The sequence below is a fragment of the Ornithorhynchus anatinus genome, chromosome 9, assembly GCF_004115215.2.
Source record: "Ornithorhynchus anatinus isolate Pmale09 chromosome 9, mOrnAna1.pri.v4, whole genome shotgun sequence".
Classification (NCBI taxonomy): Eukaryota; Metazoa; Chordata; class Mammalia; order Monotremata; family Ornithorhynchidae; genus Ornithorhynchus; species Ornithorhynchus anatinus.
Window position 1 is genome coordinate 52592457 of NC_041736.1, and position 21766 is coordinate 52614222.

The 21766-nt window shown below is 40.2% G+C and overlaps 1 long non-coding RNA gene across 2 annotated transcripts in view; it reads left to right on the forward strand.

Annotated features, from left to right (window-relative positions):
* LOC103171203 overlaps nt 1-21766 on the forward strand; it is a 59510-nt gene that overhangs the window by 16193 nt on the left and 21551 nt on the right. For both annotated transcript variants that reach the window (XR_005660314.1, XR_486650.3), the window contains exon 2: nt 3287-3377. This is a non-coding gene — a long non-coding RNA (uncharacterized LOC103171203). The remainder of the gene's footprint in view (nt 1-3286; nt 3378-21766) is intronic.

Consider the following 21766-nt stretch of genomic DNA (forward strand, 5'->3'; position numbering starts at 1 on the left):
TTGTAAGTCTGCATGCCTCACTAAATAAGGTGTTTGTTCAGAATAGTTTTCATTGATGTCTATATGCTGAATGGAATTTCTATACTAACAGGGTTTGTGAGCAATATTCTTGTCATTTCTTTTAAAATTGTTTTTCAAAGCTGTCTAGCACCAAAGATGGACTATTTTCCTTCCTTGTTTTCTGAAATAAATGTGACTCTATAGCAAAAATATTTATGTATACTTTTCACATGGAAAAATTGTTTTATTTTCAATTATAATTAGTTCTTTCCTAAATGTGAGTGTAGGAAGATGAATGAAGAATGTTGCCTGCCCCATAGTAGTCTACCTTAAAGTCAGTAAATTGCAAATTCAGCATCAAATGAAATATGTGATATAGCTCAGTGCAGAAAGAACTGTTGATTATGCATTGGTATTTTCAAGCATAGCTACTTCTTGAATAATAATAAATAATGTTGGTATTTGTTAAGTGCTTACTATGTGCAGAGCACTGTTCTAAGTGCTGGGGTAGATTCAGGGTAATCAGGTTGTCCCACATGAGGCTCACAGTCTTAATCCCCATTTTACAGATGAGGGAACTGAGGCACAGAGAAGTTAAGTGACTTGCCCACAGTCACACAGCTGACAAGTGGCAAAGCCACTTGCCAGGAGTCACGGGGACTCCCAAGCCCGTGCTCGTTCCACTGAGCCACGCTGCTCCTCTCTCCATAAAATTCTCCATTAGTAGCATCATCCTCAAACAAGGACAGATATTTGCATATTAATATAATTATTATATGTTATATTCTATTCCTTTGATTATCATCAAAATATATGTCACATTTATCAAATGTCCCCAGTGATTATCTTCTGTGTATACATACAAAACATGTTACAAAATAACACTACCAAATACTATATAGTCAAGCTTACAGGTATATCCCTGCCTGGCAGGATTCTCTTTGCTCAATGAATACCAGAAACAAAGAATATTTTGCCTTAAAGGTAATAAAAATAATTCCTCTGTTTAACTGTGGGCAAATTCAGTAAGTTACCACTTTTAATTCATTGTAAAATCCCACAGACCCTGAGAATAAAGCAAAATTAAGGGACGGACCCTCATTCCCCACCTCCTGCTTACCGTCACTGGAGAGGAGCCCTGCCCTCTAGGCACCAGTCTGGTTGTGTTGGCCCCTGAGCTGAAGGAAGAATATCATTCATATATATGGACTGTAATCTCCTCAAATTCAGGGATCATGTTTTCTAATTCTTTTGTACTCTCCCAAACATTTAGTTCAGTACTCTGCACAGTAGTGGGAGCTCAGTAAATGTTACTGGTCAAGTGGTTAAGAACAGGACACAGAAGAGGTAGGATAGATCTCTCTCTGGGAGACATTTTTGTTTGACTTGTACCTCTGCATAAGGCTGATGGTGACCAATACGTTTTTTGTGTTCATACAAGGTTGAGAATTAATTTGCTGGCTGCTGCCTACAATCAGAAAGTAGGAGTAATGGTTTTAGGTGACAACCAGCTCATTCCCTAACTGTAATTGCCACAAAACCTAGCTGCGACAGCTTAGAATCTGAGGGGAAAAACATGTCAAAGCCCTTCCAAAGTTCAAAGGGGAGAATCAAGCTGCATAATAAATAGAACTAACTTCTAGAAAAATTCCATGCTTTTATAATTGTATTACACACCTGCCTTTTATTTAAAAGATAGTATAGATTTTACTGTCAGTGTTAATTGCGCAGACATAACGAATCTCATTAGACTGGATCAACCTGTTTGCTGATCTGAAGTTCTCCAACACAGCACACCGTCATTTATATTCTTTTTTAACATGTCCCTGTTTTCACCTATGCTGAAGTGTCACTCAGGATGAGAAACACATATGGTTAAAAAGCAAGCTGAAGTTCAGTGAAAAAATCAGGACAATCCATTTCCAGAAATGGTAGCTATTGTACACTTTTTTAGGAGTGGGGAACCAGAAGGTAGTTTCTATTTGGGGCAGCAGTCAGTCTTTAAGGCATATCTAAAAGTGGGACATTCCACTGTGTTTAGTTCAACACCTAAAAATAATTGAACCTCTGAATATAGCACATGGGGCCCAAGTAGAAAGTGGTTAGGAAGGAGAAGGATTAGAGAGATGGGGAGTAGGAGAGCTTTGTGGAGGCATGAGGGACTAACTAGCTCAGGAAAATGTTCTGCAATAGAGAACCTTTCATTCCTAAACTCTAAGTACTCTCCTATAATTACTTGAGATTTTAGGCCAGGTTGGGGTTATGAAATCAGTAAACAGTTCACAAATGGGCTGGTCTTTGTCTTCTATTCTTTGTAAATATAGACTGTATTATATAGACTGTATTTCATATCAAATAAAAACAAAAAACTACTTGGGAGACCATGGTGAAAAAACATTAGAAATCAACTCTTCAGATGTAATAAAAGGATTCTTGTACAGGAGTATGACTGAGTAGAAAAGAGCTACTTGCAAAAAGGCCAAGGAAATTTATTTGAAAGTCTCTGGAAAAATGAGGGTAAACAGCAGATGGAAAACACCTGGTGAATTATGTATCCGATCGTTGAAATTTTATTGGGCAGATGGCCAGCTTTTCGTCATTTACTTAACACTGACACTTCCTGAAGTACAATGAAAATACATTCCCAAAGTTAGACCTAAACGATACCAGAGTGGAGGGGATGAAAACCAGAAGTGAGGGAACGCCTGCTGGGGCTATGCCATCAGTAATGAAAGTTTCTGACTGAAGAACCATGGCGGGCATCTTGCGTGGTAGACAGGGTCAGCAGGAATCCTCAAAGTATCCGGCTAAAGCAGACAGTGAAGACCACAGCAGTATAATCAACTCCTTGGTTCAGGTTCTTGGGAACTGAAGACTCAGGACTGAGTCTCTTTAATTCTTCTCAATGGGAGATGACATCAATCATCGTAAAAATGCAGTCCTTATTCCGGTCACACAATCTTGATGGTCCAGACCACATTCGGTATCAATTTTACCCATAATCTTTTAAGGGTCTGTTCCACAGACCTAACGATCAGTAGAAATACATTTACTATTTATGTATCATATTGAGTTTTTCAGTTTAAAAATTTTAAAGTCCCAGCTGGTTTGTAGGTGAACCAACAAGTGTGTTCTGGAGAGTATGTCCACCATTTCTTTCCAGTCCCCACTGCTGGCCGTGACTTCCTCCTCAACTTCTGCAGCAGGGAGTCTAGCTGATAAGAAATATCATTTTGCATGTATTGACTGCACATCCATCAGTCAATTATTTCTCCATTTCTCTTAGATCCACATAATCTCTTTCCTAGAAGATCTTTCTAGAAGCTGGTTCTTCAAAAATTACTGGAAAAAGCAGACTTTTTACATGCTTTGCCAAGGTGAGTAGTCATTTACCTGTATTGTGCCATCCCCGGTGCTATTTTTACTGTATTAATGTTAAATTCTTAGATTGTGAACTGTTCTGTGCTGCTTGCATGTTCCTTGACACATTTTTAGTGCTACTGCCATGAGTTGGTATGGAAAGTACAAGGGGAGAAGGGATAAGGCCGTGAGTTGCACACCTGTCTCGAAGTGTCCCACTTGATTAGTTTGTATCCACTCCAGTGTTAGGTATAGTGCCTGGCACATAGTAAGTGCTTAACATATCATTATTATCATTAATATTATTATTATTATCTTTATCATGAGCACACATGTAAACACCTTACATATCCTTTTGACCACCCACTTTTTCCATGCTGTGGAAGAATAGAGTGCTTTAAAATAGCTGCCAGAATAAGAAGACAAAATATAATCTAACATCATTTCTCCATCTGATTTGGAAATAAGATGTCTTGCCCTCGCTCCCATAGAGAACAGAGTTTCCACTGATTTCCAGAGAAGTTCTCCTATGTGAAGGGAGAAATATAAAGCTTGGTCAGGATTATGAAATCACTAAACTGTTCACAGATGTGCTGGTCTTTATTTCCTATTTCTAGGCACCACATGATAGAGGGTTTTTAAAAGTACCATCCTGATGTCTAATTACTTATTTTTTCCTTTATGCAAGACTCCCCATTCAGTCTGCAGTTACCTATTACAATAACTGCAGTAATCTATTACAATAAATACTCTTCTCAGTACTGGTTATACAGTAAACCAGCAATTCTTGATAACAAAGAGAGGAGTGTTAAGATAATTTTATCAACTGTTAAAATAGTTAGGTAATAGGGTGGGATAGTCAAACTTGTTGCCTTGGAGAGCCCTATAAATTCATCTTTGAAATTCTAAAGTAACAAGACAGCTAACCGTACTGAGGGGAAGAAAGGAAGGTGCTCAGCAAAGGAGCAACTGGCATCCCACCTCTCCACCATCTTCTTTCCTAGTAATGTTGCCTAGTGCATGGTGTAGTGGGTAGAGCACGGCCTGGAAGTCAGAAGGTCATGGGTTCTAATCCTGGCTCTGCCACTTGCCGGCTGTATGACCTTGGACAGGTCACTTCTCTGTGCCTCAGTTATCTCATCTGTCAAATGGGGATTGAGACTGTGAGCCCCACATGGGCAGGGACTGTGTCCAACCCGATTTGCTTGTATCCACTCCAATTCCTGGCACATAGTAAGTGCTTAACAATACCACAGTTACTACTATTATTAGTGGAAAGAGCTCAGGTTTGGGAGTAAAAGGACCTGGATCCTAATCCTGCCATTTGTCTGCTGTGTGATTTTGGGTAAGTCACTTAACTTCTCTTTGCCTCACGTACATCATCTGTACAATGGGGATTGAGACCGTGAACCCCATTTAGGACATGGACTGTGCCCAACCTGATTAGCTTGCATCGACCACAGATCTTATTACGGTGCCTGACACAGAGTAAACGCTTAACAAATACCATTAAAAAATATTTTCCTCTCCTGAGTAAATACCATAACATTAGGGTTTGGAAGTGTTAGTTTCAGAGTGGAGAGTGTGGGTTGAACCAAGGTGCTAGCCATGAGCTGACAGGCAGAAAGAATCACAAAGTTGTGTTCTCCAGGAAGTATCAGAGAGCTGCATTTGGATTTTTTTAAATGTGGCCAGCAGTTCTAGAGCCACATTCTGGCCTCCTCAGTCATAGTGTGTGGCATTGTGGCTGCTGAAGAGGTCTGAATTTTTTCTTGATTCTGACTCTCACTGCAGTCTCTACTAATTAGTAGGCCCAGGTTTTTGAATGCATCTTATTCTTTCCGTGAAGGAGGCTCGGTATGCTCAAGAGAATCTAGGTAAGTCTCAGTAAGGGACAGGGGGAAAAGAAGTACAGAGAGGATAAGGGATAAAGTCACAGAAAGGAAGAAACAGAGTTCCCTGATTGCTGTCCAAAGAGACCAGGACAACATCCCAACAATTTGATTTCATGTGAAGCGAAATTGTCCCTGTTTCCACGAAACCACATCTGCCTTCTACTTATAGGAGCTGTTCACACATGTTATCAGAGTGGACCCCAAATGGTCTTTCACAAATCCCTCACAAATCCTTTAGACCATAGTTCCCCCGATCTTCAAGGCCTTCCTAAAAGAGAAGCGGCGGGGCTTAGCAGAAAGAGCACGGGTTTGGGAGTCAGAGGACGTGGTTCTAATCCCAGCTCTGCCACTTGTCTGCTGTGTGACCTTGGGCAAGCCATTTAACTTCTCTATGCCTCAGTTACCTCATCTGTAAAATGGGGGTTAAGACTGTGAACCCCATGTGGGACAACGCGATTACTTTGCATTTACCCTAGCTCTTAGAACAGTGCTTGGCACATAGTAATCACTTAACAAATGTCGTTATTATTATTAATAAAATCCTATCTCCTTAAGAAATTCTTTCCCTTGTTGTACCAACCTAACAGTCAACCTTAGTACTTGTATTATTACTAATGATGTCTCAAATTGCTGTCCAGGAGAAATAGTTAAGTAACTGATTGTCAGTGCAAACCATATTATTTCATTTTACCAGTTTTCATATGCATTTTTAGTCTTTGCAGATGATCATTGTATTTTCTGCCTCTGTCTCATTTTAAAAATTCAGGGGTTGTTTCTCATTTCATACAAGATAAAATTTCTCTCAAGAACCCAGAATATGGGGCTCCCAAATTAAAAGTTAGAATATTGTATTAATTCTGCTTTGCATGTTATATGTGAAAGTAAGGGGTTATAATGCCATTCCTTATTCATTTTCTTGGTGCTATTCCATAAACAACAAAACCCCCCACATACTACTCCTTAATATGCTGACCTTACTTAACCAGTTTTATCATTTATCACTTTCATATTTACTCTATAATTCATTTGTACATGTTCAGGCAAATGTCTAGGTCCTGGAGCATAAGAATAAATTAAGAATGACCTGAATAACAGAGACGTGATTTGCCAAAGTCAGGGTGAAGTTCAGTAGAAAATGCGGGGAGTATGGTTGAAAGATCAGGACAAGGAGGACAACTTGGAGAGTATCATGACTCATTAGAGCAAATGAGAAGTGGGTGTAGACAAGAGGTTCTAGGAGCCCTACTCTGAGCAAAGAACAAGGAGGTAATTACTAAAGAAGTAATAACAGAGAGATTGGAGTTGAACCTGAAAAAGATGGACATTTGGAAACTAAGATCAGAAAGTATTTGGAGCAGGGAGAGTGGTTTTTATGCAGTGAAGTAATGTGGTGTTTTGAGAAATTCCAAATGATTTATCTGAGAATTGTTTTTTAAGGAGGGAATAGTAACAAGAGGGAGTGGCATTTAATGAAAGTAACATGATAGATCTTCTGGTATTTTTTGGTCTTTAATTGAAGGAAGTGAAGACAAGCCTTTGTGCTACTCCAGTTATACTGTTATCTGGGGAAAGCTGTGTTAAATCAAGTTGTTTGAGAATATATTGTTCAGTATGAATATCTTTCTATGTTTTTATCACCAAACACTGTGGTATGAGGATGCTAATAAGAAGAAATAACAGATGATCCCAGAATAAACACCTAAAGTCCAGTCACCTGTAAATCCAATCAAAATAACTTTTTGATGATCTCAGCCACTTAAAAACCTCACTAGAAGTAGGATAACAACAGTGGGCCAGTGTTTGGCTTTGTTGGCAGCAGGATGATGGGCTATTAAAAGTTAAATTAGGGTTTGTCAGTTCTGGATTTTTAGGAATTGGTTTCCAGTTATTGTTTTTTTAAACTATCTTCCCGTAAATATGTTATTGTAGCACTTACCAGTTTAGAAAGCAAAAATCACCTATAGTGATTTTGTCTTCTTGGATGAATGTAAGAGAGCCAGACTTCTTGAAAATTGGGCTGAAGGCTAGCCGGTTGTTGTTTTAAAACATAAGGAATGAATAACCAGCTTGCAGTCCTAGTCATTAATTCTGGCATACAGTGCTGCTAAAAGAATATGTTTGGGGCAGATAAGGAGGGGGGATTTTTTCCTCTTGAGTCCTTGACACTCAGCTGACTTTTCGATCTTTCATTAGAGAAACCTGACAAAAATCACCCTTTAGTAGAATCGATGGCAATTTTCCTAAATTTCTTTTGTGCAATGACATGGAAGGCAGTGAAGAATATCTCAACTCTTGCATCAATCTGTGCAAAGGAAACAGTTTCCCTTTGGGAAAATATGAGGGGAGGGATGGAATATTTTTCTGTTTGGTCAGTAGTTTTCCAAGTAGTACCAAGTCCTGTCCACTTGAGTTGCCATTTGTGAATGTGCTTAGATTTCACGGATACACCCAAATGCTTTTTGATGTTTTGAAAACAAAGTCAGTGAGTAAAAGGTTGAGAACATTCATTTAAGCTTAGACAGGGATGTTGGGCTTCCCTCCGATGGCTAAATGGAATTGAGCAGCATTTTTCCATTTTTCCAGTGAAACATTTTAAGCTGCAGTTATATCTCTAACATAAGAAAAATGTCTACTTTTGGCTCTTCTGTCAGAAATATATACTGTTATAATTTTTCTTTGCTTTCTGTTCCTTCTAATGTTTTTTTTTTATTTTGAATCTGTACTCACAACAATTCTAATGTGTTCTTTTGCTTTTCACTCTCTGTCTTTGAAGCTATGACTTTTTTAGGAAAAGAATACTGGCTGAATATTCCCTCAAACCTTATGAAAGCATTCTTTCATTAACAAGAGAGGATGTTGTTTAGTGATGCAAGGCACTCTCTTCTTTCTCCATTCTACTTTCACAGATCTGTTTGTTGCTTACTCAAGCTCTCCATGACTCTAATGACTATAACACTCTCTAAACAGGAGTTCATAAGGCTAAGACATTAGATTCAGGGTTTAGTATATTTTTAATTCGTTAATCTCTCTGTGGGCAGGGAATGTACCTACTAACTCTGTTATACCGTACTCTCCCAAGCGCTTAGTATAGTGCTCTGCACACAGTTGTTGTTGTCTTATGTGGTCGAGTCTTGTCCGACCCATAGCGATGCCATAGATACATCTCTCCCAGAACGCCCCACTTCCATCTCTAATCATTCTGGTAGCATATCCATAGAATTTTCTTGGTAAAAATACTGAAATAGTTTACCACTGCTGCTTTCTGCGCAGTAAACTCGAGTCTCTGCCCTCAACTCTCTACTGTGCCGCTGCTGCCCAGCATGAGTGAGTTTTGACTTGTAGCAGATCACCTTCCACTCGTAGCCACTGCCTAAGCTAGGAATGGAATGGGTAGGCCTCTGCTTGATTCTTCCTCCTGTAGCCGAAACTGGTAGAGTCCTGGAAACTCTACCGGTGCGACTCGGAGAGAGACCTTCTCTCTTTGCCCCTTTTTAAAGTGCGCCAGGAGAGAAATTCTGCTCTTTTCCTTTCGCCCCTGGTAATGGCTGGAGTGGCTATTCCTGCTGCCTCCCATTCAAAAAAGATGGGAGGCGAGGGAATATGTAAGTGTGGCCACAATTAGGGTGGCCAGGTGGCCAGTTTTATAGCAGATGGTCTGGTTTTCAGCCCACCCATCCCCAGCAGTATGGCTTCAGCACCTGAAGCCTGTAAGTCTGGTATTTTTATTTTAGATATGAAATCACCCTCTCCTTTGGCTCCTGCTGCTTAGTCTCAGAGTAACCAAATTTGAATACTTGGGAAGAGAATGGAACAATTCTGGAGTCATTTTTTCATTCACTCATTCAATCGTATTTATTGAGTGCTTAATTTGTGCAAAGCACTGTGCTGAATGCTTGGGAGCATACAATATAACAATAAACAGTCACATTCCCTCCTCACGACGAGCTCAAAGAGAGAACCAGGGGCCTCCCCAGAAGAACATTCTTGGTTTAAATGAGCTCACTGTACTTCTGCAAAATGGCACAGGTGATACTGTGTGCCTGGAGTCCTGCATGTGACATCATGTGGATCTCTATATTCAATATTTCCCAAGTGCCATCAGTGGTCACTCTTCCTTTCATTACAGTTCATTCAGTCGTATTTAATGAGTGCTTACTGTGTGCAGAGCACCGTACTAAGTGCTTGAGTACAGTTGGCCAAACTCTGGAATGTTGCAGGGGCATAGTAGAAAAGAAGAAGAGGGGATAGATGGCATCAGGACCAGAGTGACACTGGGAGCTGTAGGTGGGGGCCAGGCCTGGGGTAATGGAGTCAGGCCTTGAGTGAAGGACAGAGCTAGGAACAGTTGAAAAGGCAGCCTGCTGGAGGCACTAGGATGCTTTGGCAAGGACCAATTTGCTAATTGGATCAGGAGCTAGCTAACAACCTTGGGACACAGGACAGCTGCCCTCCTTGCTATCCCTCGAAGATATCCCTGCTTTACAGATAATAGAGAGATAAATCTGGAGCAGAAGCAGTTCGTTAGAATTATATGTCTGAACGATTAAACACAAAATATTTACAGTGGTGTAGCTTAATTTTTTTTTAAAAGCCAACAGTGAATTAACCTGGTAGAAAATATTCGATGTTTCTAAGACATAGTATGGTGAATATTTGTTCTTATGCTTTAAAAAGCTATTCTCATAAAAACACTTCCAAAAGCTAAGTTATAATAGGCTATTGTAAAAGCTGAAGAAATTCAGTTGTGGTTAATTCCACAACTGGCAAGCCATCAGCCAATAGATAGTTTTCCCCTGCCTTCCCATCTTTCCTCAAGAACGTAAACCCTTGTAGAGTTCTAATAAAACTATACAGAGCCTGTATATTTTCCCGGGAGCCAATTAACCATAATTTCACCATAGAAAGTAACAAGGCATATCTGTTTAGCTGCCAATTTTTCTTTTGAAAACAGACATGAAGATTTTTTCATAGAAAATAAGCCTGCCAGAAAAATTTCATCCTTAACAAATCTTGATCAAATTCACTTCTGCCCTGGAAGTGCCTTAAGTGATACAATATAGTTACAACAATCTCAGGAGACTTCTATTTTGATCAGATTCAAAGGGGATAAGGCTTTCTAATAGATTAAAAATATCGCTTTATCAAGTCAGCTCCCTCTATAGGGAATGAGACAGATTGAGTTCTGGCCTAAAATTTGGTGGCATCCAACTCTTTTCAAAATGACCTAACCCTTACCATGTAAGAAAGCAGAGAAAGAGAGGTGCTTATTTTTGGCTGCTATCTTCACTGGAAAGTTGGTACCAGAACCCAGATAATTGAAGTCTGAATCTGGTTAAATAGTCTGAAACAAATGAGGTTGTTTACAAAACCCTATAAGCAGTTGAAAATGTCCCTGTCTATTAAAAGTTTGAATTTCTCATTAGTTAAATTAGACCAAGAGTTTCAAAAGCATTCCTGCCATAAATTCTTCAAGCCTGACTCTGAAATCATGTTTTTTCTTCATATATTTCTGTAGTGATTTGGCCTATTTTGCTCTCTGTCTAACTTTCCTACTTGACTTTTAGGTCTCCATAGAGTTCTGGGTTTAACTATCTTGGCATTATGTTACCACCCTTCTTGTACTTTCTACCTATTGGTGTCGTTTGCTCCAGAACTTGAAGAACTGTCATTGAAGCACCAACAGCATTCTTGGACTCCACTGTCTTTATTTAGACTCTCCTTTCAATGTCAAATTCCTAAAATGTGTTTAAATTTGCATTTCTATAGCTCATTATACTTACCCTTCTAAATTTTTTCTTCCATTAGATTCTTGAGACATGCTTATTTACACCAACAGTCTCTTACCCGCACCCCCCCATCCTAATAGGGATCAAATTAAACAGGGTACTTGCCTTATTTGATTCCTTTACTTTCTTCATCCTGATTGCAGTCCTAAAAATCTGTGAGACATTCTGTGGCCCTCTGAAGTGCTTTCCAACAGATACCTGGGAAATTAGTCTCCCATTACCACCAGATCCAAAAACAAAGCTACTTTAGTGAGCTAAATAGATTGAATCACAAAAGGAAGACAAAGACTGTGTGGCAGTAAGGTGGAAAATTTTTTTCTCTCCTTCCTGAATAAGATAAGAGGAACTGAACGGGCTTCAGATAAGAGTGGCAAAAATGATTAAAGGAGTAAAAATTAAGCATTGTAGTGAAAGGCTAATGAAATCAGGGTTGTTTAGAACAACAAATGAGTGGTGAGTACATGCAGGTTTTTTATGAGAAAATTCAACATTTGTTCTCCATGTCTGTTGGGACCCAAACACAAAGGAATGAGACTAATTTAAAATTGGATAAATTTTAGTTAGACATAAGAAATAATTTCTTGACTTCCAGGGTGATAAATGGACAACCAAGTTATGGAATTTCCATCCCTGGAGGTATGCTTAAACAGTTTTATCATTCATATATCTGGAAACGGAGGGAAGGACCAATCAACTCCAGAGGGCCCTTCCTGCACAAGGATCCCTATGATTTTGCTACTCTAGCACTAAAACCTGAGCAGGTAATTTAACCTCTCCCTGGCCAAATATACATATAACAAAAGCAAACATCCTTGCCAAAGGAACAGTCATTAAACCACCTTATCTTAAAGACAGAAGTGGTTTTACCTTTGTTTTTAGTACAACTGGGAAACTTGAGACAGCAATTTATGCTCAGCTGATATCCCTCTTGCTGGGGCTTTTCAGGCAGAATTATTTTGGTTGGGAAGGTGCATGTTCATGCTGGCCTCCTGATTGGCCTGGGAATCTGCCCAATTGCCAAGAGCTGCCTGTATATCCTGGTGGCTCTGCACTGATGATGATGATGGCATTTGTTAAACATTTACTATGTGCCAAGCATTGTATTAAACACTAGGATAGATACAAGATCATCAGGTTGGACATATGGATGACATACTGTTCCTTCCAGTTCCTTCCAGTATTCCTTCCATTCTACTGGCAAGCAGACTAGCCTTTAGTGACTGCCCATGATGAACTTAGCCAAAAGGGATTACAGGCTAGAACTAAAAATAGCCTGCCGTAATATCTGTCAGTCAGGCAGATGTGCTGGCAAGCTGAGCTGAGGGAAGGTGGGAGGTGCACCTTCAAAACCATCTTTCTTACCTGCATTGTCTTTACATAGGTTTGTTTAGTCCTATTCAAGTTTAGGTCAAAGCAATTTGTTTCCACTGAAAGCAGCTGTTCCCAAAATGCACTTGTTCCATGAGCCTCTTTCAATATTTCTGTTTGTCCAGCTCTTAAATCTTGAGACATTCACCTCTTGGGGCTCCTGAAATGGAGCAATAACATTCAGGAATGAGAGAAGAGAAAGCAACCTCCATCCTCCCCTCTTTTATATCTATTTAATTTAGGTTATACCTGCTTTAAGTGGCAAATCAATCTCTGGACCTCACCGGTTTGATGAGTTACCACCCAGCCCAGAGAGGGTTGTTGAGTTCAGTAAGGAGACACTGGGCTGTGAGGGGTAGAGAGAAGGAAGAGCAGAAAAGCAGTATTTGCAAGCTAATGACAGAGACACCAAGAGTAGGTTGCTGTTGTCTTGCGCTGTTCTGCACACACCTTAGCCCCTTCCTTCCCTAAAAAGAGCTGTACTCCATTCCTCGTTTACCCTGTGAAAGGATGCTGGGAAGTAGGGGAAAGGATTCCTGCCCCAGCCCTCTCTCAAGTCCTGGAGGTGCCCTTTCAAAACGTTGGGGCAAAATGTTCTGTCCCAGTGAAAGAGCCAAAATTAGGCTCAGAGACATTTCACGTTCAAGCCTCTTGACCTTATTGTGAAGATGCATTAAAGAATTTCCGTAAAGCCCGCTAAGTTCCCCCTCAAAAGTGTTGCATAAATACAAGGTACTAGCTATCATTAATAGAGCTTTCTTGAATGACTGGTTCCCCTTATAAGTACATTTGAGAGATGTGAAAAGCCCCGATTGGTATTTTTAGCGAAGGTCTAGTAGCTTTTTCATTTTCTAGTGCACAAAATCACATGCAATGTCATCTTTCCCCTGAGTGGTCAATTTTTTTCAGGGGACCATTCATAAAGTTTAGAAAAAAACAAGTTTTCAGTGGTCATGGGGTTTAGAATATACTCCTGTTAAGGTCACTTGGTATTAAGTTTCTCAACTCTGCAAATGACCTTTCAAATAGAAGCTCAACTATTCAAGTTCTAAATACTCATACGGGGAATCGTACATAAGTGGGACTAGGTTTGTCATTTTAGAAAATCTAATAGTTCTAGCAAAAGAATTAACTAGATGTCCACTTCACTTGGTGTGATAAATTTCTCATCACCAGACAGAAATGCCCCCTCAACAAATTCCTGGAGACAGTGTCATAAGTATGAGGAGAAATGAGCAAGTTTTCCAGCTACTCTCCCTTGCATTTCTTCTGGTAGAATTATGTACCAGTCAGATTCAGACATTTCCAAAAGGCAGTAACCAAAGCCAGAAAAACAACTCTTCATTTCTGAAGGTGTCTGAAGTGAAAAGGAAAAAAAAAATGAAGTGGGTGGTAAACATATGGAATTCGTTACCCAATAAGATGTGCCAGCCAGACATATTAGTTGTGCCAGCCAAAAATACCAGTAGGTTCAAAGGAGATTTAGGCAAATTCATGGATGGAAATCTAAATGGGAAGAAAGGGATGTACATTTCTCTAAACATTAAAAGGATGTCAAGGATGACAACTATTACATAGTTATTCCGTACATCCTTTGTCCACTTTTAGAGACAGGATTTGAGTCAGAAGTTGTTATTGGTCTTACAAATCGTGGTATTTCTCATGTTCCTTGGTTTTTTGTCTATTTAATACTAGTAATAATAATAATAGTATAGCAACAATAATGATACTGTATAACTTAAATACCATGATCTTTTAAGGTTGGAGGAGATTCTGTAGCTTTATCTGGGGGTAATAACTGGGAGTGGGAGTCTGAATTCAACATGCTAATATTTTAAGAAAGCATACATGCTGATAAGAACAAAGGTTTTGTTGCGGGGGGTGGCAGTGGGGTGGGTGGGTATGTGTATGTGATGTACATAGTGGTAGTAAGATAAAAGAGAAGTGTCCTAGCAGCATGGCCTAGTAGAAACAGCATGGGCCTGGGAGGCAGAGGACCTGGGATCATCTAATGCCATCTCTTCCACAGTACTCAATAAATACAATTGATTAGTTGGTTGATGTTTGTGTGACTTTGGGCAAATCACGTAACTTCTCAGTGCCTCAGTCACTGCATCTGTAAAATGGAGATTAAGACCATGAGCCCAATATGAGACATGGGCTATTTATCTTGTATCTATCCCAGTGCTTAACACATAGTAAGTGCTTAGCAAATACCATAAAAAAAGTAAAAGACTTAATTGAAGCCACATTTTGTATCTGTTTTTTATTTTAAAATAAGCAAAAAGAATATTGCAGGCTCTATGATGTAAGGTTAGAAACTAAAACATGCAGTCACTCTTCAAATTACCACACATTTTCAAATTTTCCAGTTTTGTTCCTCTTCCTACCCTCCCCAAAAACATTCCTGTAAGTGAAAACAACTCCCTGCAGATGAGCTGTTCCCTGGCACTAGCAAGCAGTTTATTACAAGAACTCTGGGAAGGAACCACGCCTTTCATGCCAGAACTATGTGGAGTTGATTTCTCTTTCCTCATTTACTACAGTTCCTATATGTTGCTTTCAGTATGCTCTAAAGATTTTCCTGTGGTCTAAAAATGTTGGATTCACGTCAAACATATTCTGTTGTTCTCCAGTAGGAAAGTTTTTGGGGTTTCAAGTCTCTGCAGGATTGCAGGAATGTTACTCAGTAACAAATCTTTCCCAGAAACATCCATCTGGTTGCTACATACTTTCAATTAAATGTCATGATACCTATTGAGCAAGGCCATGCGATGTTAGTCTTATCCAACAGCAAGGTCTCGAAATTCCCTCATATCTGATGAGATTCAATTTCCGTGATCTCTTAACTATTTGTTACAGAAAACAGCTAGAATCAGTTTTGACACCTGGTGTTGGTGAATTTCTAGACAACAAGAGCTTTGGGTGTTCACTCTGCTTTTAGAAGGTATTCCTTGTATCTACTCCAGTACTTGACACAGAATAAGCACCTAACCAATATAATAATAATGATAATCATAATTTTTATGTTTGTATTTCCAAAGGAGAAGATGGTCACGATAACATACCTTCTGGAAATAAAATTATATCCGATTTAATTTGCAGAGTACTAGTTGAAGTGATATTTAATATCTGTTATTAGCTACTTAAAGACTTTTACCTTATTTCCTTTAAATAATTAAGTAGAGACTTTGGTCAGCTTTCTTGAAATAGCAATGAAATCCACTGCTTTAATATGTGGTGGCAAATCTTAAGGTATAAATGATGTTCCTCTGGCACATTCTATAGTCACATTTTCACCTGAAAACTTGTGGATTTCTGAAGGTCATCGTGAAGCTCTATACTCACCGGAACAATCCCAACCCAAATAGGGTGGTCTGACACATAAGTACAATAAGAGGTAAATATGGACAATAGAAAACTCAGAAAAGAAGAGGAATGAGAGAGGGAGGTGATTTGGAAAACAAGTCACAACAATCCTTTGCCAGGTGGCCTTCTGTTCAGAACGCTTCCAAGAGGGGTTTCAGTTAACGTCTGTTTGTGGATAGTGGATATATAAATGTTTGCATAGCTTTTGTAACATTCAGGGGAAAAATCAACAAGAAACTTGCAGAGCACTCATAAAATTTTTACCCTAGTGATGTCAAGAAGTTCTTTCTGATATTGTTTCATTTGGACCATCTTGCCTGATGAAAAAGAAACTATGGTGGATGATAGTAAAAATGAAAAATATGAGCTGGTTGAAAATTAGCAATAAGAAAATATTGCTAATTCAGTAATAAACTTCCTTATAATCCTCTGCCCCCTTTATGACCCCTCCTCCACAAAAATATTTGCTCTCAGTGTTGAAAGATACATTTTAAGATGTAAAAATACTGTACTTTTACACATCAGACTCAAAACATGTTCTATGCAAACTAAAGATCTGGGTTAGAGCTTTAGAAGATAAAAATAGGAAACGTTGGAGTTTGTCCCCTGATTATGCCACTGAAGCAGATGCACATCAGATGCCTGCTTTAATGGCAAGATTGCCAACTGGCTGGATTGCTCGGTGCTCTGGCTGCTCTAATGAATCTTGTACTGAGTGCTCTTACCAACCCAGCTGGAATCCTCAAGCCCTGAGGTGGCCTGAGGCTAAGGGGGAGTCTGGATGCCAGGTGCATTGGCAACAGAATTGCCAACAGAGCACAGCACCTGCTCCACCAGTAGCCACACCTCCATAGGGGGTTGTGTGCCTTTGGGAGACTGGGTACGGAGATCAGACATACTCTTCCCAGTCATGGCGCAGAAGGACTTAGGAGCATTCCCTTGTAATAACAACAATAATAATGATGATGGTATTTAGCACTTACTATGTGCCAGTCACTGTACTAAGCACTGGGGTAGATACAAGCGAATTGGGTTGGACCCAGTCCTGTGGTCCTCCATGGGCCTCATAGTCTTAATTCCCATTTTACAAAATGAGGTAGCTGAGGCTCAGAGAAGTGAAGTGACTTGCCCAAGGTCACACAGCAGACAAGTGGTGGAGCCGGAATTAGTACCCAAGTCCTTCTGACTCCCACGTCCATGCTCTATCCACAAGGTCACACTGCTTCTCAGTTATTATAGGAAGTTCCCAGGCATCAGAAAGGACTTCCATGAACACAAGGGGGGAATCAGGAAGGAATTTTCTAAGGGAAAATAAGAGCAGTTAGAACTCCAAAAAACTTGCTTAGTAAAAATCAGTGGGTATTTCCAGCAACTGATCCTGGTGGTCCTCCTCGCGGCCAGCCAAACAGAGCAAAGAGACAAAAGCCAACAAAACAAGAAAAAATCTTTTCCCCATACAAATCTTTACGATCCTGAGAAATCCACCCCACCCTAAGCCCCCAAATCATTAGGTAGCAGAGAATAGCTTTATCCAAGAGGAAAGTAACAAGAGGAGCAAGGGGAAAGTAAGCAGCATGGTGTAGTGGATAGAGCATGGGATGGAAGTCAGAAGATCATGGTTCTAATCCTGGCTCCTCCACTTGTCTGCAGTGTGACATTGGGCAAGTCACGTCACTTCTCTGTGCCTCAATTACCTCAATGAGGACTGAGACTGTGTGCTTAGTAAGCACTTAATACCATTATTATTATTAGTAGTAGTAGTAGTAGTAATTATAAATATTTAATCTATTCCTTCACCTTACTTTTGAGTAAAACTGTTCCCTGTCAGTAAGATGGGAGAAACGAGAGCAGCTGCTTGAAGCCCCTTGATTTTTGTGGGAGCTGATTCAAACAATTACTTTGGTTTCCCCCAACATAGCTTTGCCAGTGGAATTTTATTTATTGTCCAGACTGCCCCTCAAATGGAGCAACTCTGGGCTGAGGATGTGACCACTAGAAACACTGGGACCTTCCAATGTTCAAGCTGTAAAACCTGGAACTAAAAATACCCAGGGACACTGGGACTTGAAGAACCAGCCTTTCCCAATTGGCATCCTCTCCTGTTCTCACTTTTCCACTTGCCTTCCTCTTCAGTTTCCACACTGGCTATGCAGAGGAGGAAATGGTCTCAAGTTCAAAATTCAGCCCCAGATCCAAGTTTTCTACCACCTGCTTCCAACGCATCTATACAAGTCCGTGGGGCCGGGTTGGGGCAAGTATCAAATTGTTTGAGGGGTACAGACCCAAATACATAGACTAAACAGAAGGGAGGATGAACAGCTGGGGAATTGAGGGGAGAGTCAGGGACAACCCCTTGGAAGAGATATGATTTTATTAAGGCTTTGAAAGTGGGGAGAGTGGGGAATCTGTCGAATATAATGGGCGGAGGGAGTTCCAGGTTAAAAGAAGGACATGATGGTGGGGTCATCTTGATCATTTGGATGCCACTTTTGAATGTGGTGTTTGTACCATTAGTCAATTTGGGGGCATATGGGTTGATGGTCAGTCTTGCACTTAGCTCTTCACATGGCTGTAGTGATTCTTACAGCTTTCACGTTCCATCTTATTAATAATAATAATGGTATTTGTTAAATACATACTGTATGCCAAGCACTGTACTAAGTGCTGAGGTGAATATAAGATAATCCAGTCCTCGCAACCTATGTAGATGAGAGAACAGGTATTGAGCCCCCCCCCCCCACCATTTTGTAGATGAAGGAATCGAGGCCCAGAGAAGTTAAGTGATTTGCCCAAGGTCACACAGCAGTAAGTGATAGAGCCGGGATTAGGACTCAGGACCTCTGACTCCTAGGCCTGGGTTCTTTCCAGTAGACATCACTGCTAGGCCATGCTTCTTCTACAAAACCAAAGATTTTTCATTGGCAACTAAGTCCTTGGTGCTGTCACTGGATTTTCTCTGTAGGCAATACACTCTCCCATGATGAATGAACAAAGTGGAAAGCAAAATCATAAAGGCCATCATTGTTTTTGACAAAAATAATGCTAACTCTACTATATGATAGACAGGGAAGGTGGGGTCTCAAGCTACCTACTAAGCTGTAATCGTTGTGTCCGACTTTCTCCACGCCTGCGAGGTGTACAGAAGACCTCTCCAGCATCTTGAGGAGTTTCACCAATGTCAATTTTGAACTGTACTCGGAATAATCCTAATCCAGGCCACCTTCTGATGAACCTCACCCATAACACAGAATATAGTGGGGAGACCTGGCCACCGGCCATCTGCTTTTACATGCACAACAGTGCACGTGACTGCACTGAGGAGTTACCCATCTTAACTAGTGACAACAATAACTTATGTGATTGATCTGGGATCGGACTGTTGTTTTTCTAGTTTCCCGGTCAGTTCTCTGATAAATAAAATAGTATTTTTTTCCTGGTATGAGTAAACCTTCAGGGACAGTTGAGCACTCTCACATGTTCCAGCTTAATGTATTCCTTCACAGAGACGCATTTCAGTGATAGACTGCTCATTGAATCCTTTTACACAAGGAAGCTAATGTTGCCGGCCCCACTTTGGGGTCTACATTCTCCCTTGGCTTTCCAGGGCTGCTTTGCCACATGGAGCCTTTTCCCTAATTCTAGATTTTATTTCCTGAAACTTCAGCTGGATCTTTCAGGTTGCTATTAAATTACAGCCTTTAAGTAGTCAAATGTGTTCTCTCAGTCTTGATATTCATTGGGTTTTCACGGCCTAATTCATTTTACTGGTTTGCATTCGTAAGACCTCGTTTAGTTTTGCATAACGGCATTTTGAGGCACACTGTGTCAGAGGGAAATTGGCGTTAAAGGACAAAATACAGTGGGGGCTATTGAGCAGTATAATCTGTATAAGGAGGGGTATTGGCAATAAGAGAGATGTTGTAGGAAATAAGAGGCCTGTGCATTACAGTACACGCATTGATGAGGCACACTGAAAGAGTGCACTTTTCACCGGCAACTGGTTATAGAAGAAGTGAAAGTCTCTAACTGTGCTAAAAAAAATATGTATTGAGGAAAATTGAAGCAGAGATGAATTATAGCCTTTCTAGAACAGTATCTTCTGCTGTAAAACCTGAATACATTCATGGTCAAGCGTAACTCATTTCAGTGATCTCCTGCATTAAACTAAATGCAGCATTCTGAAGGTTTCCCTTATTATTTTTCAGGCATCATTATGCCCTGAATAGGAATTACCTTTCCTTGCCAGGATATTATAAACCAGAGGATGGGATGTGCAGATTGCTGGGTTAAGGATTAAAGGGAATTTAAAATATAAGGTTACAAGTACACTCAGTTCTTCCATAACGCTGGTTTTCAATATGCATTTTGGCTAGACAGTGATTAGGGAATTAGGGAATATTACTGCAACAACCTAAGCCTGTTCGGACTCATTGTTTTCAAAGAAACAGGTTGAGCACATGGGAGGATCCTACAAGACCATTTCAATTTCACTAATCACAAAAGTCTCAGAAGATGGGTAATACAGGCTGAGGCCTTGCTCAAATTGAAGGGTTAGACATCTTCATGACTAAAATCCCTCTTCTTTAATAATAATTAATGACCATGATATTTGTTATGCACATACTACGTACCAAGCACTCTACTTAGCAGCTGGGTGGATGCAAGTAAATCGGGTTGGACACAGGTCCCTGTCTCACATGGGGCTCCCAGTCTCAATCCTCAATTTACAGATGAGGGAATTGAGGGACAGAGAAGTTAAATGACTTACCCAAGGTCACACAAAGCAGACGAGTGGCGGAGCCAGGATTTTGACACTCAGGGCTATGCTCTATCCACTGCGTCAACACTGGGCAGAGCCCTAGGACTTTCATTCATTCATTCAATCGTATTTATTGTGTGCTTACTGTGTGCAGAGCACTGTACTAAGAGCTTGGAATGTATGATTCGGCAATGGATAGAGACAGTCCCCTCCCAACAGCAGGCTCACTGTCTAAAAAGGGGGAGACAGACAGCAAAACAAAACAAGTAGTCAGGACTTGTGCAGAAGTCCCAGCCCCTTTGAGCGGAGGGCTGGTTCCCTTAAGATATGCTAGCATGCAACAGCACACCAATGCAGCTACGAGAAATCCAAGTGCTGTCCTGCCCACGGAACTCAGGCCTGGGAAGACAGGCCCTTCCGCTCCTCAAACTGCTCATAGAGCCTTCTAGCCAGGAGAAGGTTTGGCAGCTGGGCCTTGGGCCCAAGGGAGAAGTGCTCATGTACAGCCTCCCCGCTCCTCCAGGCCCAGGACAAATTAAGCACTTGCCACCTATCCCTCACGTTTAATTGGATTCCATATGTTTTAATAGAAAGCCCTCTCTTTTTTTAACAACAAAAAATACTCCCATATCTCAACCCGTGTCAAATCAGTGAGATAAAAAGAGAATCACTTTGAAGTTAAATAAACTGAGCATCATGGACAGTTTCATTTATCGGTAATGCCAGTTCTCCTTGAACTCTGGGTATCTGCTGCATTTGGTTTGCCAGAAAGATCCAAATGGATCTTTTTTTAGCAGAGAGAAGTATAACAAGGTACAGGTTATTTTAATGCTTTCTGTTCCAATAGGTTTTTCCTATATCTTTCAGGTGAAACATTGCCTTGCTACCACAGATTACAAGTTCAGGGAGAAAGGAAATGTTTAACTTTCTATTCTCCCAAATTCTTTTTCATTGGGCTCCTGTGATTACCTTCTGTTACCCTAGGCATTTGGCAAACATAAGGCATTGTTTTGTGTGCTAAACTATTCCAAAATGCATTTGAGAGGAAAACAAAACTTTGAATACGATTTTTGATTTTTATCAGCCTTCTAACGTCGGCTGTGATGGAAATGATATTTTCTGGCTTATTTGAATGACGATTGTTGAATTATAGTAGTTAAAATAGATCCTCTGGTTTAGGTGGTATTTATGGAAGTTTTTGTAGAAATAATTCTGCACTTGGGGCTCTT